This window comes from Acartia tonsa, chromosome 10 (genome assembly GCF_053477335.1).
Source record: "Acartia tonsa isolate MP-2025a chromosome 10, ASM5347733v1, whole genome shotgun sequence".
Classification (NCBI taxonomy): Eukaryota; Metazoa; Arthropoda; class Copepoda; order Calanoida; family Acartiidae; genus Acartia; species Acartia tonsa.
Window position 1 is genome coordinate 44,808,543 of NC_137269.1, and position 16,337 is coordinate 44,824,879.

General features: G+C 31.3%; 1 protein-coding gene across 1 annotated transcript in view; it reads right to left on the minus strand.

The window, feature by feature from the left end:
- Positions 1 to 16,337, minus strand: part of LOC145330135 (uncharacterized) — a 129,346-nt gene that overhangs the window by 30,095 nt on the left and 82,914 nt on the right. The window lies entirely within an intron of this gene.

Sequence of the window (16,337 nt, forward strand, 5' to 3'; positions counted from 1 at the left end):
TACTCTGCTAACTTAATTTGAAGTCAAATAAGCTGATCATAATTCTACCATCCACTTTCTTATATTATGCCTGGAGTAAAACTCCAATTATAATATATAGGTTAGTACTCTAGCCTATAACTTTTCCTCAAGATAAAAATACAGTTAATCTTTTAGATGATTGTAAATTTCTTTGCTATTAATTATAGCATACTATTGAAAATCGGTATGCAAAAGATAAATTTCTTGTCAAGTTTCACAATTATCATTTTTATCTCTTGATATGATAAAAAGTAATGCATAATTTAATTTTCTATTCTTATCATTGGTGTTGGGCGTTGTATACCAAAAATATTTGATGCAGTTATCAGTAAGTATACAAACAGCAGGTCAACAGTCTTTAGATTTATGAAATAATATTAAATATGTATTAGATTGTAGTTCACAGCACAAAAAAACGCGCGAACAGAGGTTAGTGGGTTAAACTAAGCACTACTTTTATTCCTCAAAAAATAAAAATCACCCTGTGATAAACATGCTGCTACTTTTGTTTTCCATAAATTGTTACATGTCTTTTATTACTATAAATAAACATATGGTTGCCCTTTAGCATCCAGGGGATTTGTAATCAAAATGGAAGGAAAAGGCAGAAAAATAGCCTAAAACCATTCTGAGACCGATTTAAATTTTCCATTATTTCGAGAATTCAATCAAATCATTAGTTATTGAAATCTTAAGCTAGCTACAAACAAAAAAAACCTTAAAACTTTAAAAAATAGAATAAGTATAAAATACATTTTACATTTGTGCCAATAAAAAAATTTGATCCTAAATTCATGTTAGTATATTATACTGTAATTTTAGGCAATATAATTATTTTTTAGGAACCGCTATTCTTGACTAGCTGGAGAATTAAACGTACACTAAATCATTTTCTGATGATTTTTTTTCTTACTGCCCTGTAATTTACTAATTACATTTCATATTTTGTTTTGATATCTATTTCAGCTTAAAACTGTAGTCATAATGTCACCAATCCTACTTTATAAAGTAGTAAGTTTTTTTGGGTCATGTAAAGGAAACGAAGTTGCGGGTTTCGTCGTATTTTAACAGTAGCTTTTGAAATGTTATATTAGGTTAGGTTAGACGATTGCCCCGCAAGGTTAGGCAATTGGCCCTGCCGGGTTAGAGCACCAGCAGGAGCTAGAAATAGGATAAAAGCTAATGTGAAAATATAACGAAAACCGCAACTTTGTTTCCTTCACATTAGCCAGTTTGTTTTATAAAGCTTAAGATCTGAAAAGTTGTTAGGTTGTACTTTTCAAGAAAGCACAATAAATTTTTTTTAGTTATTTTAGGCTATTTTCCTCCTCCCCCGCCTTCCCTAGAGGATCAGGTTGACCAATTAGTAATCTTATAATGTTAAGTAGTAAGTTTTGTGAATGTATGAATTAACATTCTAATATTTGAATTGTATTTTTGTATAAAAACAAACACTGTAAATAATGGTTTTAGCAAACGCTGTTAACAATTTTATCAATATATTAAATGCAAATGACTCCTTTTTTGTAATAAAACGTATAAACAGCTCGACAGGATGTCTTGTCGAACGCTATTTTTAAGTCAAATAATAGGGTAATTTAAGTGAAAATCTTGTAAAGCCTATAGTCCCGAAGAAGGAGCAGGTATAATTTTGGTAAAACCAGGTATGATTCAGCAAGTATGTCTATTTTTAGGATCCATTGACCGCTTGGAGCGTGTTGGTTATAAATCCGCTAAACTGTTGAGGATAGCTGTGAATTAAGGATTAAAAATAATTAAAACATAGTTTTCTAATTAATTGCAAATTATTATAAATCCGTTATTCCAAATCCTTACATAAGAGTACCGGGATGTATTTCTGTCTAACTGTGAGTATGTCTTACCAAAAGATCTCGCTAACCACTGAACTGGTATGGTTATCCCTTACAGGAAAGCTTGTAATAGGTCCCGGTAATGTTTTAAACTTATAACTACCAAAGCAGAATCTAAATTTATTTTTGCTTTAAAAAAGTTGCTGTAATGCCATATGTACTGCAAAATTTTAATTTAGACTAAATTTTGTCATTTAAATTAGACAAATTAATTTGTAATGGCGCTAATTATTCAATTAAGCTTATCTTTCAGTTGATGATTGACTAATACAAATTGGTCGTTATTCAGAGGTGGATCTTAAAAAAAATTGCCCCACTAATCGCTTAGTTGGCCAAATTGTTTTCGTGAAAAATCCTCCAAAATCACATAAAAAATCTACAAAAAAATAAATAAAATCTTATGTTAATAACCCTTCTATGATTTTGTTTAATTTTGGTAGATTTTTAATGTGGTTTTGGTGGATTTTTTACGAAAACAATTTTGCCCCACTAAGCGATTAATTGGTCATTTTTTTTTAAGAATCCACCTCAGCACACAGTAGGTCCAGGGAGGAAAGGTGACATTGGACTGTATTTTATACTGGTACCCAAAGGTTTATTTCCCAGTTGCTAGTCTAAAAACTTTGGGTACTTGATTATAAAATATTGATTGTTTGGTACTATATATATGTGAGAAAAACTCTTTCAAGAATAGATTATGCATAATTTCACTTATCATAATTAGGGTATATATCAATCTGTCTTCCATTGTCTTATCCCTTAAGATCTCTGTGTAGGTACATCTGTTTAAATCGACTACATGGTATTTTAGACAAAAGTACTCATCACTGACTTATTATCCACCGTAAATAGTTATAGTGGGGGGAATGCCTAGGTCCAAAACAGGCGCAACTCGTTACCATGCACAGTTGGGACTTCTCAGACAAAGGTCGTGCATCTCAGAGAGTTGGTTGTCTGATGGGCGATTGGACGCTTTACACTGCATTCATAAGCGGAGTATGTTTCAAGGTGCGTGGAGAGAGGTCTAGTTACCTAGTACCCGAAGCGGCATCAAGCCCCCTAGAGTCATCTCTTTATTATCCACATGAATTCAAGTAAAATAATTGTTGCTATTCATGTCGACTTTACAGAATCTAATAAAAGAAGCGATGGATGACATTTATAGATATTATTAAATATTTTGTAATTAAATAATGAGCGAACCGAAAATCTTCACAGAAGTTATATAAATTTACGTAAACAGGTGAAAGTTTTACCGTTTTTGAGATCTTATAGACAGACACACAACATACTATTTTAGAATACATGAAATACTATATAATTTCTTTCAGTGATCTAAAGGGGTAAGACAATGGCTGATAAATTGATGTACAGCCCCAATGATGATGCACAAAATTACACCTTCTTTAGATTACAATTAGTTGTTGAAATGTTTGAACACTTAACCAATCAGAATTCAATAAATGTCCTCAAAGTTGTTAAGCCAACGAATAAGAAAAAGTCATTATTAAATTTTGATGACTAGTGTAAAAAACAGCCCAATATAACCTTCCTCATTAAAAATTTCCACAAATTTTAGCATAATCGACAGACAGACAAAAAAATAACTTTAAAGTAGTAGCGCTTCTAAAATATCTAGTCTAATCAGGCGTAGTCCCTAAAACGTACATCAGAGTATGAAATCTAATTTGACCGTAATCTGTACATATATCTGTCAGGGATATTAATGGATAAGACGATAGATTAATTAACATTCCCAATAATAATACAAAAATTATTCCTTCCGTAGATTAAAACACTTGGTTGAAAAGTTTGAGAGCGCGTTTATAAAACTTTGAGTACCAGTATAATTTATATATTAATTTCCCCTCCTTCCCTGGTATCTATACTATAAAACAGTATGATGACTGTCCGTCTGTCTGTCTGTCTGTGTGTATGTTAAATCAGGCCCCAAGTTAAGTATTAATGTAATATGGGCTAGGGTATAAGTACATATACACACATCAATATAAAACATATAAAATCTGAAACTAAAGAATAGGAAGATTTTCTGAAAACAGACGGATAGACATCCTGTTACTTTAGTATATATTTTAATCCTTTTCCATTATATTTGTTTTTGTTCCTTTTACTTTTAGGAAACTAGATGCTTCGCCCCTAGCCTCTAGGGGAGAGTGGATATGTTAGGAAAATAGACTAAAACCAGTCCAAGATAATTTTAAACCTACTCTGAGAAGAATTACCCATTCTGACAAGCCATTTCCGTGATGCTAAGCTTTAGACAAGAAAAACCTTAGTACTTAACATTACAAGATTTCATTCTAGTCCTATTAACACCTAAGGGCACTTGAAGAGGCGAGAGTTGAATTCGATAAACCATTTTTTTATTTAGATATACAACCCACCTTCCAATGAGTAATGACCTATGAGAAGCTACTCTGTAAAGGAGAACCATTCCAATTTAAAGGTTAACAAGATCCTTTTGAAAAAAAAAACAGACAAACATCCTGTTACTTTATTATAAGGATTTACATATTCCTTTATCTAAGCTTGATATAATAATACATATACATAAAGAGGGATGATAAAATGAAATTTCAATTTTTCAAACCGGAATTTTCACGCAATTTCTGTGCTATTTGCAAGCATTTTTATTCGGAGCGAAGCTTCTTTATACATTCCTAATATATAATGGTCTGTCGGTCAATCTATGCAAACCACACCTAAATGGGCTGTTTATTACACTAGACCGCAAAGTTTTATAACAAGTATCTTATTTGATGGATCAACAACTTTGGAAACTATTGTCGAAATTTAATTGTCTTGTTCATTAAGTTTAGTGTCCAAATATTTCAACCACTAGCTGAAATCTACCAAAAAAGGGTAATTTTGTGTATCATCATTGGGGATGTACATCAATAGAATGTACTTTTTTTCTACAATGACTTTTTTTTTAAAGCCTCGCTGTTTCATTACAAATTCGTCCATGTTGAGAATTTTTTAGCAAAACTCTCCTGAGCTGGATCTTTAAATAATTTCAATGGGGCGCCAAATCAAGGTGCGCCGAATTTCAGCCAATCACAGCGCGGCATCTCGTAAAATGCTGTGCTCTCATTGGTGGAAAGTTGGCTCACCCCGATTTGGCGCACCATTGAAATGATTTAAAGATCCAGCTCTGTTCGTTTGTATTTGTCAGTGGCTGTCTGTCTGATTGCAATAAAATTACATCAGCAAATATTGTTTGACACGACCCAGGGATAGGACAATGGTACTGAATATAATTCTCCCTCCTCTCCCTCAATATATTTACACGAAATTTTCTTCAACACATTTGTAATATATTATATTTATCCCAAAGATATTATTTAATAGGGGTTTCCTAATTTATCTAGGAACCTTAGAGGCCTCTAAGGGCACTTGAGGTTGGGGAGGGGGTGGTTCCCTTTCCCCTAAAATAGTTATGAACCTTTGAGAAGCTACATTGTGAAGGAGAACCATATCGATTTAGCGGTTAGCGAGATACTTTGATTAAAACAGACGCATAGACATCTATTATTATCTCTTTATCTTAACTTTTCTTGATATTTTATATCTTTGAAATAAGTTATCTTCTACATTAAAGCTTTTAAATTTCTCTCATTTTTTTCTGCTTTTCCTTTTTTTCTATGATTTTAATTAAAACTCACGTCTTTAAATACCCCAACCCCTCTCCACTCCCTAAATTTTTATTCTTATGTAAAGAAATAATCATTAAGACCCCATAAACAACTCATTAAACAATGAGTCTAACCCCATTGATCCCACATTGATCTGTGACCTCTGTATGTGTTTGTGTGTGTGAATGTGTATGTGTGTGTGTGTGTGTGTGTGTGTGTGTGTGTGTGTGTGGGTGTAGGTTCAACACTCATTTCCCAACCTTTTTCATGCATTTTCACTAAAAATATTAATTTTTATGATTTTTCATTTTAAACCCACTTGAATGCTTTGAATTTATTTTTGAAAAGAGGGATTATCATATTTGGGCCAGGTTAGACTTCCAGCTGATTTTTAAAAAATGTTAAAAGTTGATTTTCCTCAAGCTTACTGGCGGCTGATGCACGGCTGCCGAGCCCTATTTTAAAAGGCTGTCAGCATCTCTAATTTTAATAAACTTTAATAATATCAATTATAAAATTTAAACTCTTTTAAATAAGCGTTTAATGCCAGCTAGATAGATAAAAATTATGCATTTGGAATACTATCACACCTATAATAAGCAGGTAATAATCGAAAATAACAAGGATGACAAAATTAATAAGTAGCGAAGCACAGACGGGCAGACAGGCAAGAATTGGTAATGATAGAGTAGATTCGCTACATAAAAGTTATATGTTTCCAAAGAAGTTTTGAAAAATCTAAAAATAACTACACTCTATGGGGCATACCAATATTTATCAGCCACGTGTAAGCCTCAGTGAAATCCTCATATTATAACTTTTAAATTCAGTTGACTGTCTAAACCTATTCCTTAACAGAGAATTAATATTTTCAATTTTTTTTTTGGCGCCAATCAAATTTAAATTTGCGGCTTATGTCCTCGTGCTTGTTACGTATGAAATTCTGTAATGCCGTAGCTATTTAAATTAGGGTAAAAATATATCATTCCCCGGGTTATTTACTCTATGATAACTACAGCATATAAATCTACACAAGCTATGCGAATCTTTTTCCAGGGCGGGGAGTGGGCAATGGAGTTAAAATAAACACTAGAGACGTTAAAACTTAAGATAATCATACTACTGCATTTACTAAAATTAAGAAGGAATCTGTTGACAAAACAGTTAGGATTTCCAGACGATTTTCTTGCAATCAAATAGTTATTTGTATGCTGTGAATTAGATTACCAAATATAAAAAATAACCCCTCATTTGTCCTATCCCTTTTCCCTGTAATTTAGCTTAGGTATGTGAGAATGTGAGAATCAGAGAAAGGTTAATGTTTTTTTCACTGCGAAGCTACTCCATAATTAGAAATGTCCATATGTCATTTTAGATTTTGCTTGACGATTCCCGTAACAATTAAGAAAGCTTAGCAACTCTATAATCATAAAGTCGTTTGGCATAATAATTGTTTTTTTCTTTTGTTTATTAAATAGATATTTAATCCACTTGATTTTTGGAATGGTAATTAGATTTTAAAGTTAAGCATAAATTAATCAAGAGATATGTCCTTTAATATTTGAAAGATTTTTGATCGTATTTTACGGATTTTTCATGTTGAGACTTCTAAATAATTTTGAATATAAATATGTTGTTACTCTGTATTTGTGAATGTTCGTTTGTCTGACATTGTCGTCCTTGTTTTATTTACTTAGCTTAGCGGTCAACTAGCAAGAGGTCGCATTAACATATTAACAGGACAAATTTTAAATTGTTTGGGAGAGAGGAGACATTGGGCTGTTTATTACACTAGTTTTCTTATTCGTTGCCTCAACAACTTTGGGAACTTTTATAGAATTCTGATTAAGTTTCATTAGGTTGTTTTACACCACTAATTGTAATCTACAGAGGGATATTTTGTGTATCCTCATTGGGGGATGTATATCAATTTATCAGTTTTTATTGCCTTATCCCTTTAGATCCCTGTTACGTATTACAAAAAGTGTTTTATAGCAAAACAACTTCATGAGATCATTGTGTTTTTTTTATAAGTTGATAGAAATTTCAAAGTGCGAATTGTCAAAAAATTACTATATCATTGCTAAGGCAATAAAAAATAAATCAACTTTATAATAAAAGCTGTAATGGATTCTAGAACAAACACAGGAGTGACAAACGTCTGAGTGGACATTAAACCTAACGTAACCTATTTTAAAACATCTCATGGTTTTTTAAGGCATGACCCTTGCGGGGGATTATTTTTATATTCATATCTTAACCTACCCTGACCTGTAAAGAAGTACTTAATTGAGTTTATATTTTAGACATTTCTGCGTTTGTCCTAGAACCCTTTATCATTGTTGCAATTATAAATTGAAAAAAAAATACAACTTTAAAATCCAATATTTGTTTTGAATCTGTTTGCAAGCAGGGATCTAAAGGGATAAGACAATGGCATAAAAATATGTATATCCCCAATTAATATTCACAAATATATCCCTTTCTTAGATCACAATTAGTGGTTGAAACGTTCAGACACTGAACTCAATGTACCAACCAATTAGAATTTAATAAAAGTCCCCAAAGTTGTTGAGCTAACGAATAAGACAACGTTGTTAGTAACTTTGGGTACTAGCGTAATAAACAGCTAATTGTCCCCTCCCTCCATGGTTTGCAAGACAGAAAAAGCATAACTTTGCTTTTTCAATAAGTTTGCCTTTTCCAATACTTTAAAGGTTTAACGTGGCAAGTAAAAATGTTAAAACAAGAAAATGAGCGTCAAAACTAGCATAACTTTTTTGGTAGCCTACAGGAAAAGAAACATATTTAAAGATTTTTCCAGTATCAGCTTAGAAACGGATTATTATACGCTGGAATAGAACCGGTTCTCAGTCATGCTGAAAAACGTATTACAGACAATTTTCCACAAATATTAAAATTAAATAATATAATTGATACCTGTTTTGTTAGCCTGGGCCTTCGGCCCGACGGGGATGACAATACTTTTTAAAATCTTATAAATTTACATTTTATATCCGCGGTAAGCGGTCTAACATACAATGCAAAAAGTATTTAGTTATAATGTCTTTAGAGTATCAATATCGTAGGTATGCTAACAGGTTTTAAAAGTTTTTATTCGGAAACACATTTTTTCACCTTACAAATGGCTTTGAAATCTTATTATTAACATGTTATAAGACCGATTGACCATGTTTTAATATTGTAGAGTGGCATCGCCTGTTAAAATGCAATTGAAAAATTGATGCAAAATTGAGGCATAATAAATTTCGCATATGCCAGTAACTAGAGACTTGCCATTTTTTACCTATACATATATGTATACTTACTACCAGGGATCTAAAGGGATAAGATAATGGCCGATGAATGGCCATTATTATTATAAAACTTTGGGGACTAGTGTAATAAACAGTCAAATGTCCCCTCTCTCCCTGACTTACTAATACTAGGGTACCTATGAATTCAACCATGTTCGAATAGAAAACCCTGAACTATAAGGAGTAAAATTTTCTTTTCTTTTTGAATTAAATAAGTTAATTTCAATTATTGCAATAAATATTAGAATTTAGGCTTGACTTTTAGACTAATACAATGTTTGCAAATGTATTATAATATTTCTAAATTTGTATTGCAAAGTCCGTTTTAGGATTCTACATTGTACAAATCCGTTAGTTTCTTAGTATAATGAAAAATATCTTTTTTAAGGTTGTACAAATGTAATCTTTAAAGAGCAGGAAAAATAAGGATAGCGGAGTATGTTTAAGGGCTGCAGAGACTTAGTATACTAAAAATGTACAATGACAATTAACCGCTATAATTATATTTTAAAAGACAAACTTTGTATTTGTAAAACTATTAAAGAAGAAAAAAAAATGTGTATAAAATATTTGCTATACGAAATGAGACCCTAAAAAAGAGCCCTAATTTAACTGTAAATCAATTTTGTATAAGCTTAACATACCTAAAAAATAAAATTTAAATTACATCCTGCAGTCTTTTAATTATTTGATTATTATTTCTTTTGGATGGAGGGGTTAACTTTTTTCTAGGAACGATTTTTATAATAAAAAGTTGTGGTGCCCTGCCGAAAAATAGTTATAAACCACCCCAGGACCTACATACAGGACACTGTAAAGGAGAATATAACGGTTCAGCGGTTAGCGAGATCCTTCGGCACAGACAGACAGACAAACAGTCACAGATCTAGTATCTTTTTTTAATGGATTCTTCCTATCTTAATTACTAATTAAAATTTTAATAATTTTTTTCTCGGATAACATATCCCTGAATTTAACTGTGTACTTTTGCAGGGAGGGAGGGGACATTGGGCTGTTTATTACACTAGTTTTATAATAATGTTTTCTTATTCGTTGGCCTATCAACTTTTGGGACTAAAATTAATTTTCATTGGTTGGTTTATTAAGTTAAGTGTCCAAACTTTTCAGCCACTAATTGTAATCTACAGGAGGGGTAATTTGATGTTCCATCACTGTGGATGTAAATTAATTTATCGGCTAGTGTCTTATCCCTTTAGATTCCTGGTCCTTTGCAATATTAGAAAAGTGCGGGTTAAACTGCGCATAAGATTTATTCCTCTTTTAGGCACATAAATATTAATACTTCTTTTTAAAAGATTTAAAGGGTAATTGTTTGAAAATAAAGAGGATTTTAGGTCATTGAATTAAAGTTTTTATTATTTTAAAATTTTTAATTCTAAAATTTACTAATGAGAGAATAAGAGGGTTATATTTTTTAGGCGAGAATAATGAGGGCGAATCCACCCTCCTGGTAAAATTAGAAGCATCTATGAATAATCATAATAATTTTCAAAACATTTTGTTTTGAGTCATGAAAAAAAAAGATGAATCCCCAAGAAAGAAAATGCAGCTTAGAGAAACCAATTTTGAAAAGGCAAAGGTCAATTTTCAAAAATTTAAAAATATTTTTACAACTTTTGGTGGCTGCCAAGTGCATGATTTAAAGGGAGCCTCGCATATTCAAAGCTTGGAATATTTTATCGGAGATCTAAAGTGATAAGACAATGGCCGATAAATTTATGTGCATTCTCAATGATGATTCACAAAATTATCCCTTTTGTAGATTAAAACTAGTCTTTGAAACGTTTGAACACTCACTTTAACAAACCAACCAATCAAAGTCCCGAAAGTTGTTAGGCCATCTCTCTCTCTTTCTCTCCGCTGTTTTATAACCTTATATTTTCATATTAAATTGCATTGCTCTGAAAAACTACCATTTTATTGACATCAATTCTAAAGAGAAAAAAATAAATCAACAAGTTTTATTACTAATAAAAGATTTCCCAGATTTCTTATATTCTTGAATTATTGTAATATTTTTTCTATTGCAATTTTACAACTTGCAAAAATCAAAATATATAATTTGCATATGGCTTTATAATTAATTTTTACTTTACATTTAATCAATATAAATGCACCTAAGTAATAAAATAAAATAATACCATGATAATATAATAATTTTTGTGCATTTTGAATGCTAAAAAATCTAGTTATTGTTTTCTTTAGATACATTTATTTAATTGTGTTCTTTTTTGCAATTCTAGTACCTCAATAAACTTTGCTTCTATTGAATGTAATTGTACTTGTTTTATTATTAAATCCTCTAAAGCTTACGTGGAACTAAAAAATTTCATAATTTAGAAGCAAAATTACAGCAAATTTACGTTTTCTTTTATCCAGTTTAGCTAAGGCATGGTTCATAAGTAAGTCAGGGAATAAAGGGAAAAGACAATAGCCAATAAAATATGTACGGTTCAAATAATGATACACAACCCTTTAGTGTACATTATTAGTAGTATAAACGTTCGGACACTCAACTTAATAAGCCAACCAATCAAAATTCATTAAACCCCCCCCAACGAAATCATAAAACTTTGGGGACTAGTATAATAAACAGCGTAATGTCCCATCCCCCGCTCCCTGGTAAAGCTGTAAGATGAGGGTGGTAAAAAATGCATCTTTTGAACAACTTGATTATTTTATTATTGGTTTAGCAGGAGGCGAGCTAACATACAAAATAGAGATATAACCATAGGAGGGCTCATAATCAGGGTGGGAGGGGACATTGGACTGTTTATATTATACTAGTCCCCTTATTTTTATAGTAACATTTTCTTATTTGTTGGCTTTATAACTTTAATCTTGATTGGTTGGTTCTTTAAGTTAAGTTTCCCAGCGCTTTAACCATTAATTGTAAACTACAGAATGGGTAATTTGTGTTATTTGGATTGTTCATTAATTTATCGGTTATTGTCTTATCCATCTAGATTCCTTAGATTCCTGGCTCATAATGAAAGTTAGGGGGGGGGGGGGGTAAACAAAATTGCTTAACTGTTGGAAAGCTACTCTATAATTAGAGGTTAGATACATGTTATAAGAACAGCAATAATCATTCTTAGTGGATAAGTCAATGAACGATAAATTAATTTATATCACAACATTTTCTTATCTGTAGATAAAAATTATTGGTTAAAAAGTGTGGACACTGTTAGTTTGAATCAATCGATAAAGATTTTATAAAAAGAACTAAAGTTTTTAAGCCAACGAATATGATAATATGAATATTAAGCATTGAGTTCCAGTATATTATAATTATAGGCCAATGGCCCCTCCCTCCATGGCCTGTATAGAGTGTAGGTGAAAATAATCAAAAACTGTAATTGAGAAGGGAATTAATAAACGATAGTTTCTTGCAAACAACCGACACCCCCCATCAGCCTCCACCCCACTTTTCTTAATATAAAAAAAATATTTTGACCCTGACGGGCTTATCTTTTAATATTTAGTTAACCTTACCTAACCCAAAAAAAGAATAATGAATGGATTTTAAAAAGTTAGAAGTGGTCCAGATGCAATGTGGGGGGAAACCGCCATCACAGACAAATAAATAGATAGATAGATGAGATAAAGTGGGTGGCGATAAAGAAAATAGTAAGTCATAACTATTACAACAAAGGACGTGCGGCAGTAGGGTATTGGGGGTAATTAACACCAACCTAAAACTAGAATTTAGGACCTATCGCCTTTTACAGGGGTCTAAAGATATGAGACAATGACCTAAAAATTTATGTACATCCCCAATAATGATACACAAAAGAACCCCTTCTATAGATTACAACGTTTGGACACTCGCCTTAATGAACTAAGAAATAAAAATGTAATGAAAGTCTCCAAAGTTGTTAAGTCAACGAATAAGAAAATGTTATTATTAAACTTTGGAGACTAATATAATTTAGAGCCCAATGTCAATGTTCGGCCCCTCAAATGAGGCTTGAATTGGTGTGCACGCCACTAATTACAGCACAAACCTTTTTGTACTATCAAAACATGTAAATGCTTTTACAAATAATCTAAATCTTTAAATTACGTATAAATAAAATGTAGGAAAACAGAAAGGTACCTTATATCAAGTTAATTTAATAATAATTAAGTGTATACACGTTTTAACCATTAATTGTAATTTTAAGGAATTTGTGTATAATAATTGGCGATGTACATCAATTTATCGATCCTTGTCTTATCTTTATAGATCCATGTGTATATGGTTGTTTTTATTAAATAATTGTAAGTTTGACTTTATTGACACGTTTAATTACATTTCATTTCAATTTACTTACTTTGGACTAGTAGTAGTACCCAAAGTTTAAATACAGCTGTCTCCTTGTTTAGCTTTGGGTACTTATTGATGTGTTGGTTAAACCAAAGTGCACATACATAATTTTCAACGAACAATTTTAGTCTTGATAATAGTAATTTTGTGTATCTTGATTGGGTATGTACAACAATTTATCGTACATTATCTTATCCCTCTAAACTATTTAAAAGCTAGGTTGTTAAATTTCTTCTCACTAAATATTTTTTGTATTATTACATTTTAATATTCAAATTAAAAATTTCTAAAACTTAGTGTAAATTGTAAAAGCATAAGATGCAGCAAAAGTTTTGTATATTTTCAAATAAGTTTAATGCTATGGACTGCAGCCGCATAATATCTTAAAACCACCCACGGTTCTATGTTTAGTTTTCCTAAAGTGCAGTTGCTACTAAGATATTAACTGATAGAAAAAATCCTTACTACTTTATATTTATTTAAGGTTCATTTAACCCCCCCCCCTCTTATTTTTTTTTGTTTCAAAACGAAAAAGTAAAAAATAGCTATAAACCTTCCATGACACTCTAACGTCAGTCAAGTAATACCAATCAGACAACTAACTCTTTGATTGCACGACCTTTGTTAGGAAATCCTAACTGTGTATGTCAATGGTAATGAGTTGCACCTATTTTGGGTCAAGCCATTCCTCTACACTAACTATTTATGTCACGCAACTGACATAGCAGCAGTACACTAGGTACCATTTTTAACGTGTATAGATATGACGCGGTGTTAAGTCGAGATTCGAACTTATCACCTCCCCGACGACTAGGGGATGTCTTACGCGTTGAGCGGTCTCTTTGTCGGTTTGTCCCCCTTTTTTTTGAAAGCCTTGGGTTTGTATGGAAATTAATCTATTTCATGCAAATGTGATAACTCATGCACCAAAAGCATGAACAGGGAAATACCTCCACAAGAAAAAAGAGATTACCAGACTAGAAGATTTCTCTTAATTTTAGCTCCTGCGAGGCCAATTTCCTAACCCTGCGGGGCAATTAATAACATTTATCTAACCAACCTAAAATAACTTATCAAAAGCAAATATGAAAACACAACGAAACAAGTTACTTCGTTTTCTTTCCATGATCCGAAAGGTTTTTTAGTAGTAGATTATTTATGCAAAACATTAAATCATCGCAGGCTTGATATCTAACGCTCTAATTTCTAGTAACTTTAAAATAAAAATAGATTTTTAATTTGGAGAATATTTGTTTAAATTCTATCTTTTATTAAAAGTGAAGGAAATTAAGGGTTGTCCAGCAAAAAAAATAAATGTAATAATTGTAAAGAACAAATAAAAAAAGGCCTATTTTTTTTCAATAGAAGAAAATAATAAAATTAACAAACAAAAAACAATCCCCTAAAGAATAAAATAAAGTTCTCAGGGATCTAAAGGGATAAGACAATGGTCGATTATTTGATGTTCATCTCCAATGAAGATATACAAAATTACCCCTTCTGATAAGTGATTAAAACGTTTTGATACTAAACTTAATTAACTAGCCAATCAATATTCGGTAAAAGATATTGTGACAACGAATAAGAAACGTTTAAATAAAACTCTGGGGACTAGGATAATAAACAGAACAATGTCCCCTCCCTCCCTGTAACAACGTACTGCTGCATACAAAAACTGTGGATGGATCAGTTTTCACTAACTTTCCACAGAAAAGTATGAATAGATATTTTAAACAAATTTTAGGCCATATGCATCATGCAGCATTTTATATATATATTTTTGTGTTATATATATTTATCCCTGTCAATCTGGTTTTTGGGGTTTTTGTAGTTTTGGTGGGATTAAGTTGGTATGTTGATAGTCAGTTTGGATTTATTTTAGCTAGGTATCCCTCCCTCCCTCCCTGGTTTATTTAAATAAATAAGGAGCTAGTCCAGTAGGCCATCAGCTGATCATATGATTTTATGTGTTATCTATTAATTTTTAATTTTATTGTATTTTAATTGTATGAATAAAAATGTGTTTTATGTTCACCTAGACTAAATATATGGATTATCTATCTAATTTTGTGTTTGTTTTGAAAGTGTAGCTTCTCTATAATTTGTTTGTCAGGGAGAATTAGGTATAACATTAGTTATTTATTCTTAGGATAAATAATCATATTTACTTTGTTTGGATTGTGCTTATTTCCAGGAGTGGAAGGGACATTGGCCTGTTTAATACACTAGTCCCCAAAGTTTTATAATATTGTTTTCTTGTTCGTTGGCTTAACAACTTTTAGGACTTTTATTAAGTTGGTTCATTAAGTTGAATGTCAAAATGATTCAACCACTAATTGTGATTTAGAGAAGGGCTTATTTTCTGTATCATCATTGGGGATTTATTATCCCTTTAGATCCCTGATTTATTCAAGAATTAAAAAATAAAAAATTCTTTATTTTATATCAATATTGATTACAATTATATTCATGATTTATAGTGTTTATTAATAAATTCATATAATATATGTCCAATGAATAGCAAAATCATTGAGACAAACACACAGACAGACAGATAAACGGACAGACATTTGGTAATCATATCAGTATTTATACAAATTAATTCATACACAATATGCAATCTGTAAATACTCATTAGATTGTTCTAACTTATTATACCAGCAGCTACGCCCCTAGCTTCTAGGGGCTATGTAATACAAGGGACAGAGACAGGCTAGAAAATTATTCCATGGCTTAAATCTGAAAAAAAAATCCATCTAAGGACCTATATGAAGTTTACCAAACATAGAAAACCAAATCGGTTTAAAAGATATTGAGATCTTAAGCTACACACGGCTGGACCCTCAGATGTCAAAACTTTATTTTAGTGTTTGGCCAAAATGACTTAGCAATTGTATCTGTAAGTACGTCTAATAACACCCTTTGCTATTTTTAAAATCCTAGAAAATTTTTTTTGCAATAAAATTGCATAAATTCGCAACCTTTTTTAGAACCACTACATAACTCGAGTTTTAAAACTTTTTATATAAAATCCTTTTTACAAAAAATATCAATAATTACTTAAAATTAAACCTGAAAGAAAAAAAATCTCATTACACGTGTTAATTTGCATGTTTTAGGCCTTTTTTTGAGGAAAGTATAA